At 38.5% G+C, this 21,421-nt stretch overlaps 1 protein-coding gene across 3 annotated transcripts in view; it reads right to left on the bottom strand.

The window, feature by feature from the left end:
* Sgcd (sarcoglycan delta) overlaps positions 1-21,421 on the bottom strand; it is a 919,076-nt gene that overhangs the window by 421,218 nt on the left and 476,437 nt on the right. The window contains exon 1 of one of the 3 annotated variants that reach the window (XM_057774537.1): positions 15,680-15,713. The exons of the other annotated variants lie outside the window; for them this stretch is intronic. The gene's annotated coding sequence lies outside the window, so the exon portion shown is untranslated. Of the gene's footprint in view, positions 1-15,679; positions 15,714-21,421 lie in introns of those variants that run through there. 3 annotated transcript variants of the gene reach the window in all.

Genomic DNA, 21,421 nt, shown 5'->3' on the forward strand with positions numbered 1-21,421 from the left:
AGGCAATGGAATTTTGCCAGCAGACTTGAAGCAAGCAGTACTTGCTGAGGAGAGGTGAGCGAGCCATGGGGCAGAATGTAGAGTAAAATTTTAAATTAGTCACCAGTCCTTAGTGCTTGCGTTTACAATGAATTGGGAAGTCATAACAACAACAACAACAAAAACAAAAACACTGGATCTTTCTTTACTAACATCTTGAACAACCTCTCTCTCTGATTTATTTTTTAATTATACAATTTTATGCATGGCCCTTGGAAGCCAGAACAGGGTGTTTGATCTTGAGCTTAAGTTACAGATACTGTGAGTCTCCCAGTGTGAGTGCTGGGAACTGAAATCAGGTTCTCTGCAAGAGCAGTATATGATTTGAATTACTGAGCTGTCTCTCCAGCTCAGCCCATCATCCTTTCTGATGAAACCTCCTTTTCTCGATTGAGAAGCTACTCTCACTGTAGATAGTTGGGTTGGCAACACAGACTGAGCCACCACAAGCATCGACTTGCTGGAGGCATGGGACTGAAACAAGAGGGATTCCTTGGCTCATCCAAATTCCTTCTCTGCTGGAGAACCAAGGGGCACAGCTAAAGAGCAATGTAGAATCCACTTGCTGGTTTTAACCTCGCTTCCATTAGCTTTAACTTTGCCATGGTAGCTCAAGAATATTCAAATAATCTTCGTTCATTGTTTGTACCTGACCTACTAAGAGTAGAATGCTTTTTAAATACTAGAGCTATACAATGCTCGGGGGCTATTTTGGAGTCTGAAAGAAGAGGTAATTTGCATGTTTCTAAGCATATTCATCAATACAACACTCTCCTCTTTTAATCAAGTGCAAAAATATCAATAAAAAAGTCTGATAATTTTAAAACATGACAGGAAATAAAGTATTGGGCTTCTCAAGCTATTCACAGACCATCTGTTAATCATCTACAGGTTTACAGCTTGACAGCCATCAAGAATAAGGAATGAAGGATTTTGATTGTACAATAATGTAAATTAATGTCTGAACATAAAGAAAACAATGGCCCGTTGTTATTTGAGAATTTGGTTCTTTTAATTATTTTTAAAGTTTGACACAGGGATTATTAATAGCTGAGGCTTTTGGTGTGCCCAAATTCTGAAGCATGCGTCTCACTCCTTGCCTTGAGACCAACATTCCTTCTTGAGATATGGGCTCAGTGAAGCGTTGTGGGGTTGGTGTGTTTATGCCCCTCAAGGGACACTTGCACCATTGTCCCCATACTCAGGTTGTTTCAGGACCCATTAATGCTGGGGATACCCAGCAATCCTGCCAAAGCCCCAGGTCCAGTCCAGCACTGTAGGTTGGAAACTGGGCTTCTGAACTTTTTTTTCTTGCAAGAGGAACAGGACTACACGTAAAAGTATCAGCTGCTCTCGGTCTACTAATTTTATCTGGAGAGATTTTGTAAAGTTTTTTTTTTGTTGTTGTTCCAATTTTCTCACATTTCTGGGTTCCTGTGATAACCCTCCAGTGACTCATCTCATTTCCCAGAGAGGCAACCTTTTGTCTTTTAAAAATTGCAAAAGCCATGTTTTAAAAGTGCACTGCATAAAAAGCATCTAAAGGCTCCACCTCCCCGTGGCAGAAGGTGTGCTAAAAAATCTCCTTTTGTAGGTGATTAGACCCATGTAAAGGTCAGAGGAGAAATAAATTTAGCTCAGGGGCAAGTAGTCAAATGCAAAGATCCCATCCTAGAGGTACTGTAGAGCCCGATTACAAAGTTCTGCTGGTGGTAGGTGGCTCTATTGATCCAGAGGAGGGAGAAGTCAGGGAAGGGAGCTGACAATGTGCTCTAAGCCAGATTTCCATGCTGTCTAATCCTGACATCGGTTGCTACTGACTTGTGAGAAAGGGGAGCTCAGCACAGACTCGGTGGTTTCTGCTCTTTTGTCTATAAGAGGAATGTAGCATCAGTAAAGACAACAGGTGAAAGCAATTGTCTTGCATCAGCTTTTTCCCAGTAAGGGGAGACTAAGGAAAGAAAGGGGACCCTGAGATTTGTAAGTCTGGAATGTGGCACTGGGGGGGCAGGATATGCACATTCTTTCACATTTTCCCGTGACCCTCCTCAACAATTTCATCCATATCCAGTAGTCCGCCATCTGTGCAAAGAAACCAAGTATGCAAATGTTATATATAAAAAATACCCTAAATTTCTCTGTGATAATTTTTCTTTTGTCTAAACCAGGTCTCAGCAAAATGTTTCCTTTACCTGGACATGGCCTTGTTATAATTTGAATGTGTAGCCCCAAAATTCAAATGTTAGAAACTTAATTCCCAAGGCAATACATAAAATATGAGTAAATCATGAGTACTCTGCCCTTGGGTGTGGATTATTGTTATTATAAAGAGAGCGAGTAGCTGCCTGTATTTTGGTAGTGGGTACCAGATAAAGGAGTAAGTTCCTTTCCCTATTCCATTCAGTTCCTCTCACCTCCCCACCTCTCTTTCCATTTCCTCTATCCCTTCCTCCCTTCCACCTCCTAGCATGGGATAGCACAGCCAGGATTTTGCTGGACACAGACTCTGCCCTCTTCTTCAGAGTTTCCAGCCTCCAGAACTGAAACTGCATAAAACAGTTCCCTTTTCTTTCTGAATTATAAGTTCCCAGGTGTTCTGCTATAGCAACACTAAAGGGATCCAGATCAGGTATAGGATATTTGTCAACTTTATCATCTGGTGCTTGAGAGTACCAATAGATGGTACACAAACAGCATGCATGCTTTTCTTAATTTTCAACGCTAGAACAATATGCAAGTAGCATTTACAAATATAGGATTGCAGGCTTGGTTTGCCTTCCTCAGCTCTAAGAAGTAACTAGCAATCTGTCCTCCAGGACTTTTGAAGATACACAGTAAGTAAGCCACCAAGTCAGTATCCTACTCAATCAAAGCCTAAGTCTTGTGCAGGGAAACAAAACTAATTATTTCTTTGAGAGAAGCTAAGGCATTCCTGGCTTAGGAGTTAAGTCTGTGTTTTTCCCTGTGAATGGGAAACAGATTGGTGGGCCTTCATGAGATTATCAAAATTGAAAATCGTAAGACAAGTGGGATTTTGATTTATTGAGGGGAGAAAAAAAACTTTATCCCATGCTCTTTCAGACCCAGGCCAGCTGGCCTTGGTGAGTTCCCAATAGAATATCCCCATTGTCTCAGTGTGTGCCTGCACCCCTCGCGGTCCTGAGTTCCTTGTTCGTGCTTTCTCTCCTTCTGCTCCTGATTTGGACCTTGAGATTTCTGTCCGGTGCTCCAATGTGGGTCTCTGCCTCTGTCTCCTTTCATCGCCTGATGAAGGTTAATATTCAGGAGGATGCCTATATGTTTTTCTTTGGGTTCACCTTCTTATTTAGTTTCTCTAGGATCACAAATTATATGCTCAATGTCCTTTATTTATGGCTAGAAACCAAATATGAGTGAGTACATCCCATGTTCCTCTTTTTGGGTCTGGCTTACCTCACTCAGGATAGTGTTTTCTATTTCCATCCATTTGCATGCAAAATTCAAGGTCATTCTTTTTTACTGCTGAGTAGTACTCTAATATGTATATATTCCATACTTTCTTCATCCATTCTTCCATTGAAGGGCACCTAGGTTGTTTCCAGGTTCTGGCTATTACAAACAATGCTGCTATGAACATAGTTGAGCATATACTTTTGTTGTATGATAGGGCATCTCTTGGGTATATTCCCATTGCTGGGTCCAGAGGTAGGTTGATCCCGAATTTCCTGAGAAACCGCCACACTGCTTTCCAAAGTGGTTGCACAAACTTTTAAATGTATTTTTTTTATCTGCTTTCTTTTCAACATGAGCTTGAAGTTAGACGTTTCCAGAAGTAAAGCTCCTTTGTCAGAATGTTGGGAGTTCTGTCTGAAAATGACTTATTGGTATAGCACGCCTGAGTCAGGAGTCTTCCCGCATATTTCAAAGCCTGGAGCAGCCACTGGTGAATTTAGTGAGCTAAGTTTAGTCTGTGGGCAGTGAATGTAGGGTCAGGTGGGATAGAATCCTTTAAGTTCTATGGCATGTCCCTTTGTTCATGATGTATTTATAGGAAGCACTCACAAGGACTGCCTTGCGTGGAAGCAGACAGCAGGCCTCCCATACTTATTAATATATTTGATTTTTTGTATCAACACAGAAATTGAAATTAAATTGATTTAATTGGTAATTGTATTGCAGGTTCATTTTAAAAAATACCTCTTTCAAAATCACATATGTTGGACTACAGATAAAAAAAATAGCCAGGGGACAATGCATTGGCATCTTTGGTATTAAGAATAAAAAATTGAGATTGTGGCAATTCCATATGCCACAAACATTTATTTTAAACAGTATGACAAAATAAAGACTTGTTTAGGACATTGAATCTGAAAGACTGAAAAACAAACAGACAAGAGATTGATGATATCAAGGAAAGAAGCCTTCTGCCAAGCCTGAGGACCAAAGTCAAATAATATGATGGAAAAAGACAACAGTCTCTTTCAACTTGTTCTCTGACTTCCAATCACACATTGTGGCAAGTACATGTGCACACACATAAACAGACATTCACACATGCAGGGTATAGTCACACACATAATATGACACACAAATGTGAGAATATGTTGCATATATGTATATCTGACACATGTATCAATGACACACACATATCGCACACCCATATATATGACACATATATGACACATACATTACACACATAGATATATTACATATATAATATTCTCCTGAACATATTCAAATAATTGCAGGAACTTTTGTTGATGCCTTTAGCTCTCCATTAAAAAGCATATTAATTGAGGCACAGAATCAAACCCCATTGGCAAAATTCTTACAATCACTTAGATGAATATCTGTTCAACTTCCTGAATTTTTCTTCCTGGTTACAGTTTGGATCTTGAATGTTATTCCATAGGCTACCACCTATTTCTGTTTCACTCTGCTTTCCAGGCAAAAGTTAGCTGAGTAACTTTGGTCCACCCTGTGCTCTCCTGTGTGATAGTCCTAACTACCATGAACTTAGCATGTTTGTTACAGCACATGCTTCCTATCATGATGTTTTGTCTACCATGGTCCTAAATCAGTGGAACCAACAGATCATTGACTGCAATCTCTATAAATATTCCCTATTCTGGGTTGGCTTATCACAGATATATTGTCATAGCAATGAGTTCATAAATGTACTGCATTAGTTACTTCTTTTTTAAGACATTTTTTATTTTTCATTGCATGTATGCATGTATGTCTGTGTGTTGGCAGGTGTCTACAAAGGTCAGAAGTGGGTGCTGGACTCCTGAAGCATGAGTTGATTGAAGGCTCCAAATTTTTGAGCATGGTGTACATAGAGAATAATGCACTCTATGCTCAGAGGAAAGTCAAGAGAAGGCAGTTCACCTCAGAGATATACATATCCCCTGTCACCTAGGTCCTGTCCCCTTTGTTGTTCTCAAGCTCATTCATCATGGAGATGAACTCAACTCTCTGACATTTGTTCTACTAGGACCAATGCCTGCAATGTATCAACAGTGGCCCTCCCATTCAGAGTGGACAGCTCTCACTCATAAGGTCTTCTTCTGCTTGTGAACTTAGAGCTCTGACCAGGACAGGTGAAAAACTATGACTTAAATTAGCTCTTAATGAATTGCAGGATTGTGCTAGCTGAAACATTGGGTATCATGGCTTTGACAAATACCTTAAAATTAGTCACAGCTTATAAATAAATAAGAAGTGGGGCTTCAAGAGTCCCAGAGCATTGAGCCATTCACCTAGTATCCATCCAAAGCCATGGGGAAAACACACTATGTCTTCCTGGAGTGTCAAATGTACTAGATATTATACAACCTAAAATAACTTTTCTATTAAAAGAAGACTTCACATGAATTTTTAAGATAAAAATATCAGACTTCAAAGACATCCCTTGCTTGCTGGCAGATTGCTTCTGGCTAAGCTGTGGCCTCATGGTGTCCCAACTGCTTTCCTCTGCCATTAGGGACTCTTGCGAAGAAAACTTTGAACAACACACCTGCATCCCCAAACCAATAACATGAGAATCTCAAAGTCTTTCCATTTGTCAATATGAATTTAGTCTTTGAACTTCCTGACAATTAAACTTTTTATTTTCTTAAGAAATGAAAAAGAAACAACGAGTAAGGGATACACCAAGTGTCAAGAGATCTACATTGGCTTTAGGGCAACATTTTATTTTACTTTATTTGTTCATTCCATTTCCACATATCACTCTGCTGGAAAAATGTTAATATCAAAATGGATATTGAATGTTGTATATAAACATACTGTAGTGTGGGCTTTGGGGGTGAAATGGCGTTATTAGCTATACGACTGAGCAAACATTTCAACACAATAATGCTATTGATAAAAGGGGTCAAACAGAGTCTAGTATGCAGGTCGTCATGGACAAGGCAGAATAGGTAAGTTAGTGAAATGTATACTTTTTCTCTCTGTGGTGCTAGGGATGGTACACAGGGCCTGCACACACTAGGTAAGTATTCTACACTGAGCCACATCCCCAGGCCCAATAAGGTCAACTAAAATGGTTTATCTTCAAAACACAGCATTGAGTCTTTAAAACGTGAATTTAATGTAAATTATAGGAACTTATTTCAAGCAAAAATACAAAACGCTGGATCAATCTATATATTTTCCATGTGTCTTTTTTTTACGAGTATATAATTCATTTCAGTGAGTTCAGGGATTAGTAATAGTAAATCTCTTCTAGGGAATGAAAAGGTACAGACGAATTACCAGAGAGTCTATCAGAATTTCATTCTTATTTCCTTGTAAGCAAGAAGGGAAACTCTGAAAATAGCTAAGAGAAAGCCACAGAATTCCTAATCTGCTTTAGAAGAGGAAGAGAGAGTAGAAGAGAGGGAGGAGGTGAGATTGAAAGTTAAACCTGTAATATTGCTGCCTGTGTTACATACATAAAAGCTGCACACAGAAACAAATTGTGCTAGTTTGCTATTTGCAAGCTTTTTATTCTTAATGAAGAGATCCTTTAGTGATTTGATTCTCTAATTTCTACTAAAATTTTATTAATGGAAAATGTGTTTATACTTTAATAAAATTTAACCTAAGTCTCCTAAGATAAGAGCAATTTGGCAAAGCATAAAATTGCACTAAATTCAATAAACTCAAGGAAAAGGAATCATTAAACCCTTTGCAGAGCAGAGCCTGATTTCAAGGCCTTGCTTAAGTATCTATAAAAAGAGCAACAAGACACTTAGTTGTCTCTTTATTACCCTGCCTTCCCCCATTGACTTATACAATCATTTCAGATATGCTTTATTTTCTGTTTGGATTCATTTACTAATTGGCATTGACTTTGAGCAAAACAGTTTTAATTTTCCCTGATTGCTAACTCCCAGCCTTCAGTTCCCTGTCAGACAGTCAATAATCTGTAAACAAACAGTAAAGCATGCTACTGACCCTGCCTGCAGTTTTAGGATCTTTGTTACAAGACCTGAAAGCTGGTGAGTGAGAGAGAAAAGAGGAACGCTTGCCCAAACCTCCTTTTTATTTTTACCTTGTTTCTTTAAAAAAATATTTTTTTTTAAATTACATGAATATATATGGGTATCTGTATATATGTCCATATGAGTGAAGGGGTCATGAGAGCCAGGAGCTGGTGTCATATGCCAGAAAGCTGAAGTTACAAATGGTGGTCAGTTGCCTTGCCTCATGAAGGTGCTTGGAACCAAACTAGGGTCCTTTGAAAGAGCACGGGGTGCTCTTAACTGTCAAGCAACCCTCCAGCCCCTCTTTCTTTATCTTTGTTTTCTTTATATTTCCAGAGCAAAAAACACTGGAGTGGTGTGAATTTGATCTAGAGACTCATAGTTTTTTAGTGGCAAGGGGAAGCTGGTTCCTGGACCCCAGACAAGATGTTCTTGCTGTGCTCCTCTACCTCCAGTATTATTGTAGGGAAAGCAAATTGTTTGATGTCTTAAACGATGGGTTGTGATCTCTTTAAACCAAGCCTTGTTAATTCATCAGTGCTTGTGAGCTTCTCATGCTCTCCACCCATGTCATGGAAAAAACACCCACCGATAGTCTTTGCACAGAAGTCAGTTTGGATGTTAAAAAGGAATCTTGACATCTTTCGGGAATAGCCATGATGACAAAGGTATTGAGTATTCAATGTGTCTTTATAGATTATGTCTAGCTTCATAGTAAATGCCAAACAAAATGAGAAAATCAACATTGACAGAAGTGGTTTCAAAAAAAAAAAAAAAAAAAAAAAAGGAGGGGGGGATGACCAGACAGAAAAAAGAATCAAAGTTTCATTCTCATAGTTATGAAGCTCTGAGAGACCATAGACAATCATATCACATATAATGACTTTATCATGCCATTTCTAGCATATAAACTCTGAGAGCATGTAATTAAAAACCTATATTGGCACTTGGGTTGGGAGTTTTTTCTCACCAAGTGTAAGTTAGATTTTTAGAAGATCTTTTAATTACGTATTTCTGTCTTAAAATATAAAGATGACTTCGGCTAGAGATGTGGCTCACTAAAGAGATAGCCAAGCATACATTAAACAGTGCGTTTGAACAAGAACATGACAAAACCTGAGGATGATGGAACATGCCTATAACCCTTGCAGTCAGGACATAAAAGTAGAAGGGTCAGAGCTTCAAGATCCTTCTTGGCTACATTGGGTTTTCAAGGCCAGCCAGGTTAGAGACCCTGCCTCAAAGATCTAAAATAAAATAAAAGTTGCTTATTTCAGGTTTTCTAGGGTTAAACAAAGAATAATGCAGTCTGTAGAAAATTTTGGAAAATGTAGAAGACAAAATAAAACCCTCGAGTTGCTCGTATTCCTTGCCCTGTGTGAGGAATTGCAATAAAATATAAATTTTGGAAGTAATCATTTTAGGAAAATTCCTTTACAAATGTCTAAATAGAACACAAAGAGTAAACAACTTGCATGAAGTCCCAGCTGTTATAACCAGTGATCCAGAGACTTGAATTAAAGCTGTGTAAAGTCAGGTCTGATGCTTCTTGTCTCTCACTACCTATTGTTAACGCATGAGCTTATGGGAAGCGGCAGAAGTCTCAGTCACGAGATTGCTAATGCACATCCAGTGTGCAGCTGTTCTCACTGAAATGATTGATTTGTTCCCGACCTAGCAGAGTTTTTCTGTCCTCGCCATACCTGTTATTGTCTCTATTAATCTCCCCACTCTGCTCATATGGCCTTCCTCTGCCATTGTCTTCCAGATTCTCTAGCTACAACATCAAGCTACTGAGAGTCCACCTTCCTCTTTCTGGTTGCAAAGGTCGGAGCTCCTTGAAACGCAGTCTAAACAAGTCTAAACATCTCATCTCATACTCAGCTCCCTTCCCACTGTGCCCTATCTGAACTCCACATTCTCCCACGTGCCATCCAGGATTCATTTTATCCACTCCAATCTTCAAAGGATATTTAAGTCTTCACTCCACTGTACCAATAGTAAACTGGTACAAATTCAACAAGTCTCAAAACATTTTAGGGTGGTGGAGACAAGCAGGAGGTTGTTCAATATGCAGTCGTTGTCCAGGCTTAAATACTCTGGGAAGGCACAAATTCATTCTGTTCGGTTAGCAAGGTAATAAGTCTTGGATCATCTTGTGTACCAGCTTGCCAACAAAAGTGCCCAAATATCCAATTCGGGTAAATTCATCTCAAGAATTAGTTCTTGAACTGCAGCAGTAGACCTGAGATGTAATCTTTGAACCTATGTATATAAAACTAGGCACAGTGATGTGTGCTTTTAATTCTGACAACGGGGATGCAGAGACAAGAGGATTCTGGGGCTCACTGGAAAGCCTGCCTAACTAAAAGGGTGAGCTTCAGGTTATTGGAGAGAACCTGCTTCAAAAAACAAAGTATCTTTTGTGTATAGGAGGGCAACTGATTTTTTGGAGTTGATCTTGTATCCTGCCACGCTACTAAAGGTGTTTATCAGCTGTAGGAGTTCTTTGGTGGAGTTTTTGGGGTCACTTATGTACACTATCATATCAAGGTAACAAGTCATGTGGCTAACATAGACAAAAATTATGGGCTAATATAAGATGTAAGAGATAGTTAATAAAAAAGCCTGAGCTATTTGGCCAACCAGTTTATAATTAAAAAAAAAAAATCAAAGCATCTGAAGAATGACACCCAAGGTTGCCCTCTGACCTCCACACATACGTGCAAAACACACACCATACACCCATTGCATAAATAAGTACCCAGACATAATATCTCCTTTATTCTTTACTACCAATCAGGTGTATATACTCTTATCACTTCCTGGGGGGCTAGCACCAGTAGCATGTGGCTCAAAGGGAAATCCACGAAGTTGGAGTACTGTGACTTTTTACCTGACAGGGTTAGGGAAAATGATACTCACACACTCTCTGGATGGTTTCTTCTGCAGTCTTTATTCTGTATTCTATATTCTCTTTTCTTATCTCTATCTAGCAATATCCCTTCTGTCTCTGTTGTCTCCTTCCAACTCTATCTTTATTCTTGATGTTTTCTTCTAACTCTTTTTAACTCTGTCTTTAATCTTTCCCTTACATCTTATAAACCTCAGCAAAATCTTTCAGGAAATATAAAAAATGCAATGCAGTTACATTCTAATTTAAAAATGAATGATGATGGTGAATACAAGTCAAAAACAGAATGTTTTCCACACCCATCACATGACTAAACATATGAGGAGTATTGGTACTAGTTCTTTGAAAATCTTTAGAATTCTGCACTGAAAAAAATTGATCCTGGGTTTCATTTGGTTGGAAGACTTTTGATGCCTCTTCCCATTTCTTTAGCAGCGATAAGTCTATTGAATTTGCTTATCTGGTCTTGATTTAATTTTGGTAAAGGATATTTATGAAGAAAATTGTCCATTTCTTTTAAGTTTTGCAATTTGTGGAGTACGAGTTTTTGATATACGACCTAATGATTCTTTGGATTTCCTCTATGTCTGTTTTTATGTCCTCTTTTTGTTTCTGATTTTGTTAATTTGGATCATCTCTATCTGCCTTTTGGTAAGTTTGGATAAAGGTTTATCTATTTTGTTGATTTTCTTGAAGAACCAACTCTTTGTCTCATTGATTCTTTGTAATTTTTTTGTTTCTATTTAGTTGATTTCAGCTCTCAATTTGAGTATTTCCTGCAGTCTAGTCCTCCTGGGTGAGTTTGCTTCTTTTTTGTTCTAAAGTGTTCAAGTTTTCTGTTAACTCACCAGTGTGAGATTTTTCCAGCTTCTTTACGTAGGCATTTAGTGTTATGAACTTTCCTCTTAACACTGCTTTCATTGTGTCTTATAAATCTGGGTATATTGTATGGTCATTTTCATTGAATTTTAGGAAGTTTAGATTTTTTTCTTTATTTCTTCCTTGACTCATTGGTGATTCAGCTGAGCATTGTTCAATTTCCATATGCTTGTGGGCTTTCTGAAAGTAATATTGCTGTTGAATAAGTCATTGTGATCAAATAAGATACATTTTTTTTTCTATTGAGGTGCTCAGTGGTACTATGTTTGACTATGTTTTCTGTTCCTGGAAACATGATCTCTGTTCCAACGACTGCCTTCCTATAATGTGTTGATTCTGCCCACCATGCATTCCAGGCACCCCATGCATCCCGGGTCCCCTTCATTCCTCTTCTCTCTAGCATCGCTAGGCCCTCAAGCTTATATCTCCTATAATCTCTTGCTTAGGTGACTAGATGATCTTTCAAATGCTTTCCTCCTTTGTCACTCATTCTCCTGTCGTTATTTCTCTACTGGTAAGCTAGAAGGGTCATTAAAACGGAGTAAATCAACTTGCTTCAATTCCACTTAAGATCCTTTCATCTTTTAAAGCTCCCTCCCCACACCTTAATCACTACTATCTGATCACCACTGGTAATTCTGTCTTTGTAGCTCTAGGGAGAATATAAGCTTCATGAAAGGTATCGCTTGCTATGCACACTCACAATAGGCATACAGTAGGTGTTACCGAAAAGGTAAACTAAGTTTCATCCATGTTTTCAAAATGTTCTTTAAGGTAAAAATAAGCTTCAAGAATTTGCTTTATGGAGTCTAGTCAGAAACTCTTTATCCTAAGTACCATCAGTAGCTTTGCAGACCAAAAGGTGAACAAGTGGCTTCTTATGATTAAGCGCCTTCAGAATGGGTTTCATATCTCGAATCAAATCTACTTAACAACCGATGACTTTCAGAATTCATATGATAAAAAGGCTAATGTGATCTGCTAATTTCTTATTCTTTCCAATCCCAGGGCTAAGTGCAGTTAGCAGGGCAGCAGTGTAATAACGTTCATTATCTCTTCCTCTTTACAAAACCACTCACGAAGTGCTGCAAATGAAAAGGGGCCCGCTGGTGCCCCAGGAAGGCCCTTCGGAGTGATGCTTTTTTTGTTTATGCTAATTAAGTAGGTTGCAGACTGGTTACTTAGCAATTTCCTTCCCTGAGATGCTCCATGCCAGGGACTTAATTATATGTTCCATGCCTAAAGTGGTCATTATTAAGATGGGAGCATGTGATGTCTGCAGACCAAATGCTGTTCTCGGTGTTGCCAGGATCTGACCTGACAAAGCCCTGAGAATGTGTAACGCCATTCACGGACAGATGTACTGATTGATGCTGTGGTATTTCACTTCTTCATGGTTTAATCTAGGCACAAAATGAGGACTTTTTAAAGATTCATTTTACTTTCCTTTATTTGTGTGTGTATGAATGTGTGTAAGTGTCCATAGAGGCCAGAGGCTATGAATTCATTGGGACTGGTATTACAGGCAGTTGTGAGCTACCCAAGATAGGTGCTGGGAACCAAATTCTGGTCCTTTGTAAGAGTAGTAATGTGTCCTGAAATACTGAGCCATTGCCACAGCTCCTTGAGGACATTATTTTTGGAATGAAGCTAAATGTATTCAATATGTAGTAAAATACTATTTTTTGCTCATGTTTTTGACAGTCTCTTCTCACCTTTAGTGTATTATCTGTTTGAAGGACACAGATTCCACACTGGCTTTCAACTGGCATGAATAAGGGCTTCCTAAATCAATCAGTTCAGCATACATGAAAGAACAATTCCCTTAAAAATCAAATTCCCCATGGAGTTTAATGGAACCCATCAATACTGTGTGTGTTGGGGGAAAAATATCAAACTTATAATCTTATTGTTTCTAACCAGAGGACAAACTATGGATTTTTTTCAATAGAATGTTACTGGTGTAGGAGGTCCTTCTTCTCCCTGTCTCATCAGTCTCCTGCCATTCTCAATGGCGTGCGTTGACTTTCTGCAGCTGTAGCTGAACAGAGGGTGCCACATGGAAGCAGAGAAAACAAACGCAAACAGCTAAAGTACTGAAATCACCAACTGATTAAGAATGATTTTGGTGATGGGACGAGTCACACTTAATGGACAGAGCATGTGTGGAGGCAGTACTCTGACATCCAACAGTAGAAGAGCGAGACGAGCATAGCTCAGAATATTTTTAAAAAATCCCAAACCTTGGTATCTGTGGAAGACAGCCACCTCTCAATGGCATCAGATATGACACTGTAATTTGAATCCTTTCACTGTGTTGCTTGTGTGACTTCCGTTCCACCCCCCAAGCTTAATTGTTCAATACCCACTTTGCCTTGCATTAATGAAGCATCTGAATATTTATAACCTAGAACACAGATATAGAAATTCCATCTTTAAAAAGATAAGCACGCATCATCAGAAATTGAGGGAAGCATAGCAACATCCTGCCAATGGCTCTTGATGAATGATTGGCATGAGAAAGTTGCTGAGATTCAGAGCGATGTGGAGCCCTTGGAAATTTGACCACAACTCTTTCTTTTGTTTGTTTTGGTTTGCTCTGGCTTGTGTTGTATTAAACTGGTGTTTGTTTCAGGACATAGCTATTCACATTGCAATAAAGGCTAACGATCTTTGAGTACCTCAAGCATGCATCTGAGACTCCTTCCTTCCATAGTGTTCTTCCTGGCTTGGCTTCCCCTCCTGGTCCCCTCCCATCCCTTCCTTTTCCCCTCCCCTTTCCCAGCACATTTCATCAGTCTCCACCGCTGAACTGTTTCACCTTTAAAATTTTTTTGATAATGATAAAAAATGAAAGTCATGCATTGTCACATCAATGGCAGCTCGAGGTAATCAAATCACTGTTCACGGAAAGTTATTCTTTATTTAAAAAACCCATCAGCTAATAAGTAAGAGAGAATAAATTTGAATGCCATTGGGTATTTCCTGTTGAAATAATAAATCGAAATAATAATGATCAGTAGGTTATAAAGCTATGATGTGAAAATCACAAGGGGAATTTTATACCAGACAAGCTGAATGGAGAACAGTAAGTCCAAAAATTAATCTATTTTTAAATTTTGTTATTATTAAGTATGTATATGTGCATGTGAGCATATCTGCACATCTGTGTGCAGGTACCCATGGATGCCAGAAGAGAGTACTGGATTCACTGTGGCTTGAGTTATAGGCAGTTGTAGCAACCACACAGAATATGGTGAACCAAACTAGAGTCCTCTGCAAGAAGCAATGGCTCTTAACTACAGAACCATGCCTCTAGGGTCCAAAGGAGGGATAAGATACTACAGAGCATCTAATGTAAGCCAATAAGATACACATCTTCAGAATAAGTCCCCAGCTTGACTCTGACATAGATAAAGCCCTGTCTGCAAAGAAAAGTTTATGGGACATACCAAAAGGACAAATGGATCTATTAAATGACATTACAAAGATGAAAACAGCAGAAATATACTATGCGAAGTCATAGAAAAGAAAAGAAAGGAAGTTATTATTGATTGAATGATAACTAAGAATCCATTAACTGAATTCAATTTTGGGGTCTGAATTTTTCTTCTCAGATCATTTATGAGACAAATGATCTGAACCGTGTTTGAAAATACTAAGAAAGTAGATACAAGGAAATGCTTGCATTTAACATGTGATAAAATCAGCACTCTACTCACACTAGAAAGCGCAAAACTATGTTGTTGTACCGGTATTTATATGAAAAATGTTTGCAGATGATGTGATGTCTGACTTTTCTTGTAATTGTTCCTTTTGAGAGGAGGTTTAGTGAAACAAGGAACAAGTCAATGAAAGAGAATTGTCTGATATTTGGAGAGTAACCTCTGAAGCCGGGTGCAGGGCCTTCATTACACTAGTCCCTGTACATGCATCTGAATTCTTCATAATATTTTTAAATAAAGTATTATTATAATTAAGCTTGAATATGTGGCAGGTTGGTAATTATGATCCAACAGCTGCTTTCATGACAATGTTTATCTTCTCAAAGACCTAAGAACTGAGCCACACAGCTCTCTTTTAATGATTCTTACTTCTTAATATTCTCTTTAGCTTTTAATTATTAATAAAACAGAGACATATTCACAACTATAAAATCAGTGCTAGTGGGAAAATCACATTATTTTAAACACTTGACCTGTAGGTTTCTGTTATTAGAGTAAGCTTTAGCAGGCATTTCCTATGCTCTACTGTATAGAACACCATTACACATCACAGGTCCCCAGGCAGGAACTTAACTCTGATACCTGAGATGCCATTCTAATTTTTTTCAGTCAGGTCACATAAAATTTCTATTTTTTTCTTAGTATAAATGATGGTCAGTTTTCTGACTTACCCAAGATGGTTTCTTCTAAGTGTCTTCATGGCTAAATTACAACTTTGTTTTGAGGTAGTCCTGTGAAATAATGCGGATACGCTATCCTTCACTGATCTGTAAGTTGAATATTTTCTCCCCCTACTTATTGTGGATTTTATTTCTTAAAGTTTTATTCAATCACGGTATTCTACCACTATGGTAGAACTGACCTGAGCTGGTCTCCGGCTCTGACATTTCCTCTTCTTCATGCACATAACTTGCTATTACATCAAAATAGCTTCAGGTTCATCTCCTGTTTTCCATGTCAATGACACACAGACAGCCATTCCTTCAACTTCCCCACATCTAAAGCAACCTATGTAATATCCTGCTTTCCCTGCTTTCTATACATGGCCACCTTTCCATGTGATCGTCCTCTTCTCATTTCCAGACTTGGTATTCTATGTAGTATCGCCCAAATTCTATAACCTTCCCTATGTCCTCAGCTCTCACCCACTTATTGGATACCCTCTTTTTGCCAATCTCTCCACATTTCACTCAAATCTGATACCTTGGTTTGCACAGCAATCCCTCTTATATGACATGATCAACTGCTTAGCTTTTATTTTGTTTCCTTTTTAATAAAATGTCTATTTGGGGATTGTTATAGATTTACATAAACAAGTATAAGAAATTATATAGAGCAATTCTCATATCTTATAAAACCACAAAATAGCATCACAAACCACATGATCTTCATTAACATAATTGAATGATAATATTGAGATTCTCCAAACATGCATGTATTCAGGCTTGCATGTACTTAGTTCTAGGCAATATCATCACATGTATACACCCATGGAATTATACCATAATCAACACACAGACCAATTTCATCAGTGTCCAAATTATCCCTCTCACGCCTTCCTCTCACGCAACTGTTCTCTCAGCTCATTGGAGACTGCTAACTTGTTCTCCATTTAAGCAACTATGGTATTTGATGTTTTACATCTTAATCTAGCAACCAATGCATGTCAAATATTAACCAGGATTATGGACATACAATGAAAGGAAAGGAATGGAAGAGAATGTCAGAGCAGTCTTTAGAGAAAAGCAAGTCAGATAGGGCAGCCAGGAACCAAACCTTGTGTGCTACATCCTTCCTCTCTCTGCTTCTAGAATCCTGCTCCATTCACACATGCTCTTTAAGAGCTCAAAGTGAGGTTGTCCTCAGTGACAGCATGTGAGTGAGACAGGCAATCTGTCTGACCTCCCTCAATCGCTCTCCCTAGTCTGGAATTCAACCTAGTCACCCAAAATCAATTTCAATGAATAATTATTTCCACAGCTGTCAGTTCAATAGCTAAGAATTTGTCACAAACCGAAGAAGCCTCACCATGAATTTCCAGCACAGTGTTAGCTGTGCATGCCTTGGAGCTGCCCAGCCAAAAGTCCATTACAAACACATTGCAAATTTCAGACTTTCAGCACGCACTAGTTGCTCAGAGATTTATGGGTCCTTGTACACGCTTCTTCTGGGTCTGTCAGCTTGTAGCCTGGATCTCATAATCAATGACCTATGGTCAACTGTTACAAACTTCAAGAAAAGGTGGTTTCTCTAAGACTTTTAAAAAAATCAATCCATTTTTAAATTGATGTAAGACTCATAAGTCCTATCTAAATGGGAAATTACCCATCTATTTCCCCAGAAACATTGTCTACTGGGACGTGTCAACAAGTTATAGCAGGGAAAGGCCCTACTTTGTTATCATTTCCTTCCTTTTTCTTTTGTTTTTCCTTTTTAAGAGTCGATCTGTAGTTGAGTGCTACTTCGTTGTGAAGCATAAATTGTAGGAAATATAAAAATTAAAAAATGAACACATAAAGTAAAGATTAGTACCACAAGCTTCAAGTTCTTAACTTCACAAAACAGATTAAGAACAGCACTCAGCCTAACTTCTGGGGGAGTTCCTAGGTACTTAGTCTGAAGTTTAATTCTTGACTTCTTCCAAAAGTCTAATAAGTAGAGTGCTCTGTTGTCAGCCAGTAGTCTACCCTGGAATGGTGATGGTTGTGCCATCTCACCTTTAATTATGTTTTAGCATTTTTCAATGTCTAAGAAATAACATCTCTCCAAATCTCTCCAGAGTCTCTCTGTTGTGAGGTGAGAAATCATGCTTTCTATTTCTTTAGCAATCTCATGCCCTAAGTCCACACAACAGGACATGTTTTTAGTGCTCTAGAGAAAATACGTTATCTATTTCCTTGGCTCCCTCCTCTGCTTTTATTTCTGTATTCTATATTTGAATATGAATCATTTTAAGTTCTTCATTTTTGGAAAGGGGCATGTGTTAGAAATTGGTGGCATATAAGCTGGATCTGGATAACAGATTAGTTTTGATTGTTCCATGTATCATATTAAAATAGTTCTAATCAATTACTTATTTGGAACCCTGAGGCCCCTCTTCACATGTGACAGAAGGATGACCCAATGAAGCTGTTTTTCTAGATGGGTCACTATTGGGCAGAATCAGTCATTAGAGTTACCTACCTGGGACCTTTCTATTGACCTCTATTGAGGTTAATAGACTCTAAAGAGCAAAATTATGAAAGAATAAACACTGAGACCAAGTCACTATAGGAGACAGTTTCCTGAACAGCTAAGTAGTTCAAAACCTCAGTTACTTCAAGTGAGGCCCATAAAAACCTGCAAGAGACCACAAGTGAAACAACTACCTCTTCTCCCTTTACACACAACAAGTTCGAGTTCCAGAAGTTAAGTGACTTCCTTCAGATTCCATAGTCAGTGGGTGAAACCAGGATTCGAGTTCTACACCTCTCCTTCAGAGTGTAACTCTCAGTGTTTTGTAAATGTCAGTGGCTTCGTTTCTTAAGAATCTTGTGTACTAACTAAATAGAAAATGAGATTCCTCCTCTTAATATAGAATGTCTATTTTCACAATTACGTATTCAGAATTTAGTACAGGCTTGTGATGATGGAAACTTCTTTGGCTTCTTAAACAAAAAGCTGTCTTCTCTACCACCAGACACAATACTGTTCCCACTCAACCAAATACAACTCTTTATTCTCTGATCAAAAATGTCCACTGGGCATGGACCCAACATGGAACAATTCCAGGAGTGGATTGTGTCCTCAAAGGAGGCCTACATTTCACAGTTCTAGGCCTTCAAAGCACATTTGGTATAACAATAGAAATGTCAGTTTTCTGGAGAGGCTTAACTCCAGTCTCTTCTCCTATGTACTCCAGAAATGACTTCCGCTTGAAGAACTCTCCAAAGGAAAGCATCTTCCAACAGGCATCAGGAAAATGTGAAACACACTACTGGTTGCTAATGGCTTGGATCAGAATACACAGAAGATAAAACCATCATGTTGCCTCAGTGTAATATACAGGCAAATAAAGGCTGTTAGCACTCTGTGAATCTGAGGAACAATATGGCAAAGTCCGGTCCTGCACATTTCCCATATACAATTGTGGTTTTGCAGTAATGCAACCACAAGCCAAGTATGAATATTTGTATTTAAATGAATTTTGATTAGCTGTGATTTAAAAATCAGTTCCTAGACAGGTTTTGAGTAGTCAGTAGCACATGAGTTTGAACATATGAAGTCAAGCTTTGTCCTACTCTTGGGATGAGATCTTTAAGCAAGAGACTCTGCAGATGTATTCCAGGGATGATAGGTATAGGTCTTAGAAACAAACACAGCTGTCTATGAACTATGGTGACTGTGAGCTGTAGACTGTTTAGACTTGGGGACAGATACCTCCTCCAGAGAAAAGAATAAGACCTCCAACATGATCTACTAAAGATGATTATATGTTGATAGTTGTGCTGGAAACAATATTTGGCTGCAAATACAGAAATGTTACTCTTTCCTCTGCCCTTGGAACATTTTTTAGATCTTAATTTCTCTGATTCCTCTCTTCTTCCACCATATGGATCCCTGAGATTGAACTTGGTTCCCTAGGATTGTGACAGGAGCTTTTATTCACAGAGCCATCTTGTCTCCTATACCCATAGCTTACCTTTCCATTCAAGCACTGGCTTGATGGGTAAAGCACCAAAAGTATATTTTATTGCTTTAGAAACTTTGTTTAAAATTCTGTCTCAGTGGCCTGTTACTCTACTGAGTAACATCTTGTTCCTTTAGTTTGTGGAGAAGGATTATGGGAAATGCACATATCTAACACCCCACATCTACTCTTAATTTAGCTGGGTGTGGAAAAATGACGAGCTGATTCTCCCAACTTCGGGTGATGAAAATTTAACTGCTGCAACCTGAAGACTGACCATAGGTGAACTTCCTGCCTGCAGAACCAAAGGACAACACTACACACTAAGCAAGGTTATACTGGCTGTGTGATTGGAGACACCTGGGATCCTGCCCCATTCTCAAGTATAAAACAGTGTCCAGAAAGTGACCTTGTCCTGGGGTGTCTCTTAATTAATTAATGATATGTTAATGTCTCTGGGAAAGGGGGGGAACTAATTCTATAAATATCAATCTTGTCTTTTAATAGTTTTTTCTAAAGTGGCTATTCTTATAACATTATAGCTGTGTTTCTTACAAAATCAACAAACACATGTTTCTATACATATAATATAATTATATTAGTTTATGTATAAATATACTTTTTTATTTGAGGAGAATCTGCCCCTTGTTTCATATATTCCAGACATTCAAATTACACTTATTTCATTCAAAAGTCATTGGATAATGGGGGATGAAGAGAGGGCTTGTCTGTTTAGAGCACTGACTGCTCTTCCAGAAGACCCAGGTTTGATTTATAGCACTCACAAGTGTCTCTAAGTCCAGTACCAGGGGATCCATTACCCTCTTCTCACCTCCACTGGCACTCTGGCACCAGGCATGAATGTGATACATAGACAAATATGCAGGCAAAACACCAATAAACAAAATAAAGTAACAAAACAGAAAGAAAAAATTCATTGGGTGAGAAGATAAGGTACAATATGTTTATTTGTCTCTTTTATTAGTCTTTTTTTCCTTCTTGGGCTTCTCAACTTCCATAATAAAAGAAAGGGAGAAGAGACCATTTAGTTTCAGGCTTATAATAAATGTAAAAAATCAAAACACCTCATGCAAAATAAAACTATATCTGATTGCCGCTTTAGATGAAAATCTTTGAATCTGATTTTTTTTAAACCACAGCAGTTCCAACTATCGGATAGGTTATGTAGTATTTTAAATGAAATTATGTAGAGGACAGAGAAAAATGCTGTCCTTTTCTCTAGCAAGAAATGAAATTAGAGCCAGTGATATGGGTAAGATGGCTCAGTGGGTAAAGGCACAAGACCTGAGTTAGATCCCCAGGACCTGCTACCAGTTGTCCTCTGATCTCTCCATGTGTCCTGGGGCTCATGCTGCCACTCCCATGTCATCAATCAATCAACCAAAAGTATATTAATTTCTTGACGAAAAGCAACTGAACTCGGTGCACAGTCAATCAGTAGAAGAGCTATACACCTCTATTATTTTTCAGCCCCACTTCCCTTCTGCCCACATAGCAAGTAGTTTGCTGAGGTGACAAGTGAGAGCAACAGCTACAACACATTTTTTTTTTCCCTTTTAAGCGGTAGAACTATGTTCCCTGCTTGTTCATTTCCCTCTTTCATACTTGAATAGAAATTGTCCAAGAGTCACATGGCACACTGAGATCGATTTTCTGTCTCAGAACAAAACCAAACACTAAATGGAATTACAAAGCCAGGTCAGACAGCCCATGTGTGCACTTT

This window comes from Chionomys nivalis, chromosome 7 (assembly GCF_950005125.1).
Source record: "Chionomys nivalis chromosome 7, mChiNiv1.1, whole genome shotgun sequence".
Taxonomy (NCBI): Eukaryota; Metazoa; Chordata; class Mammalia; order Rodentia; family Cricetidae; genus Chionomys; species Chionomys nivalis.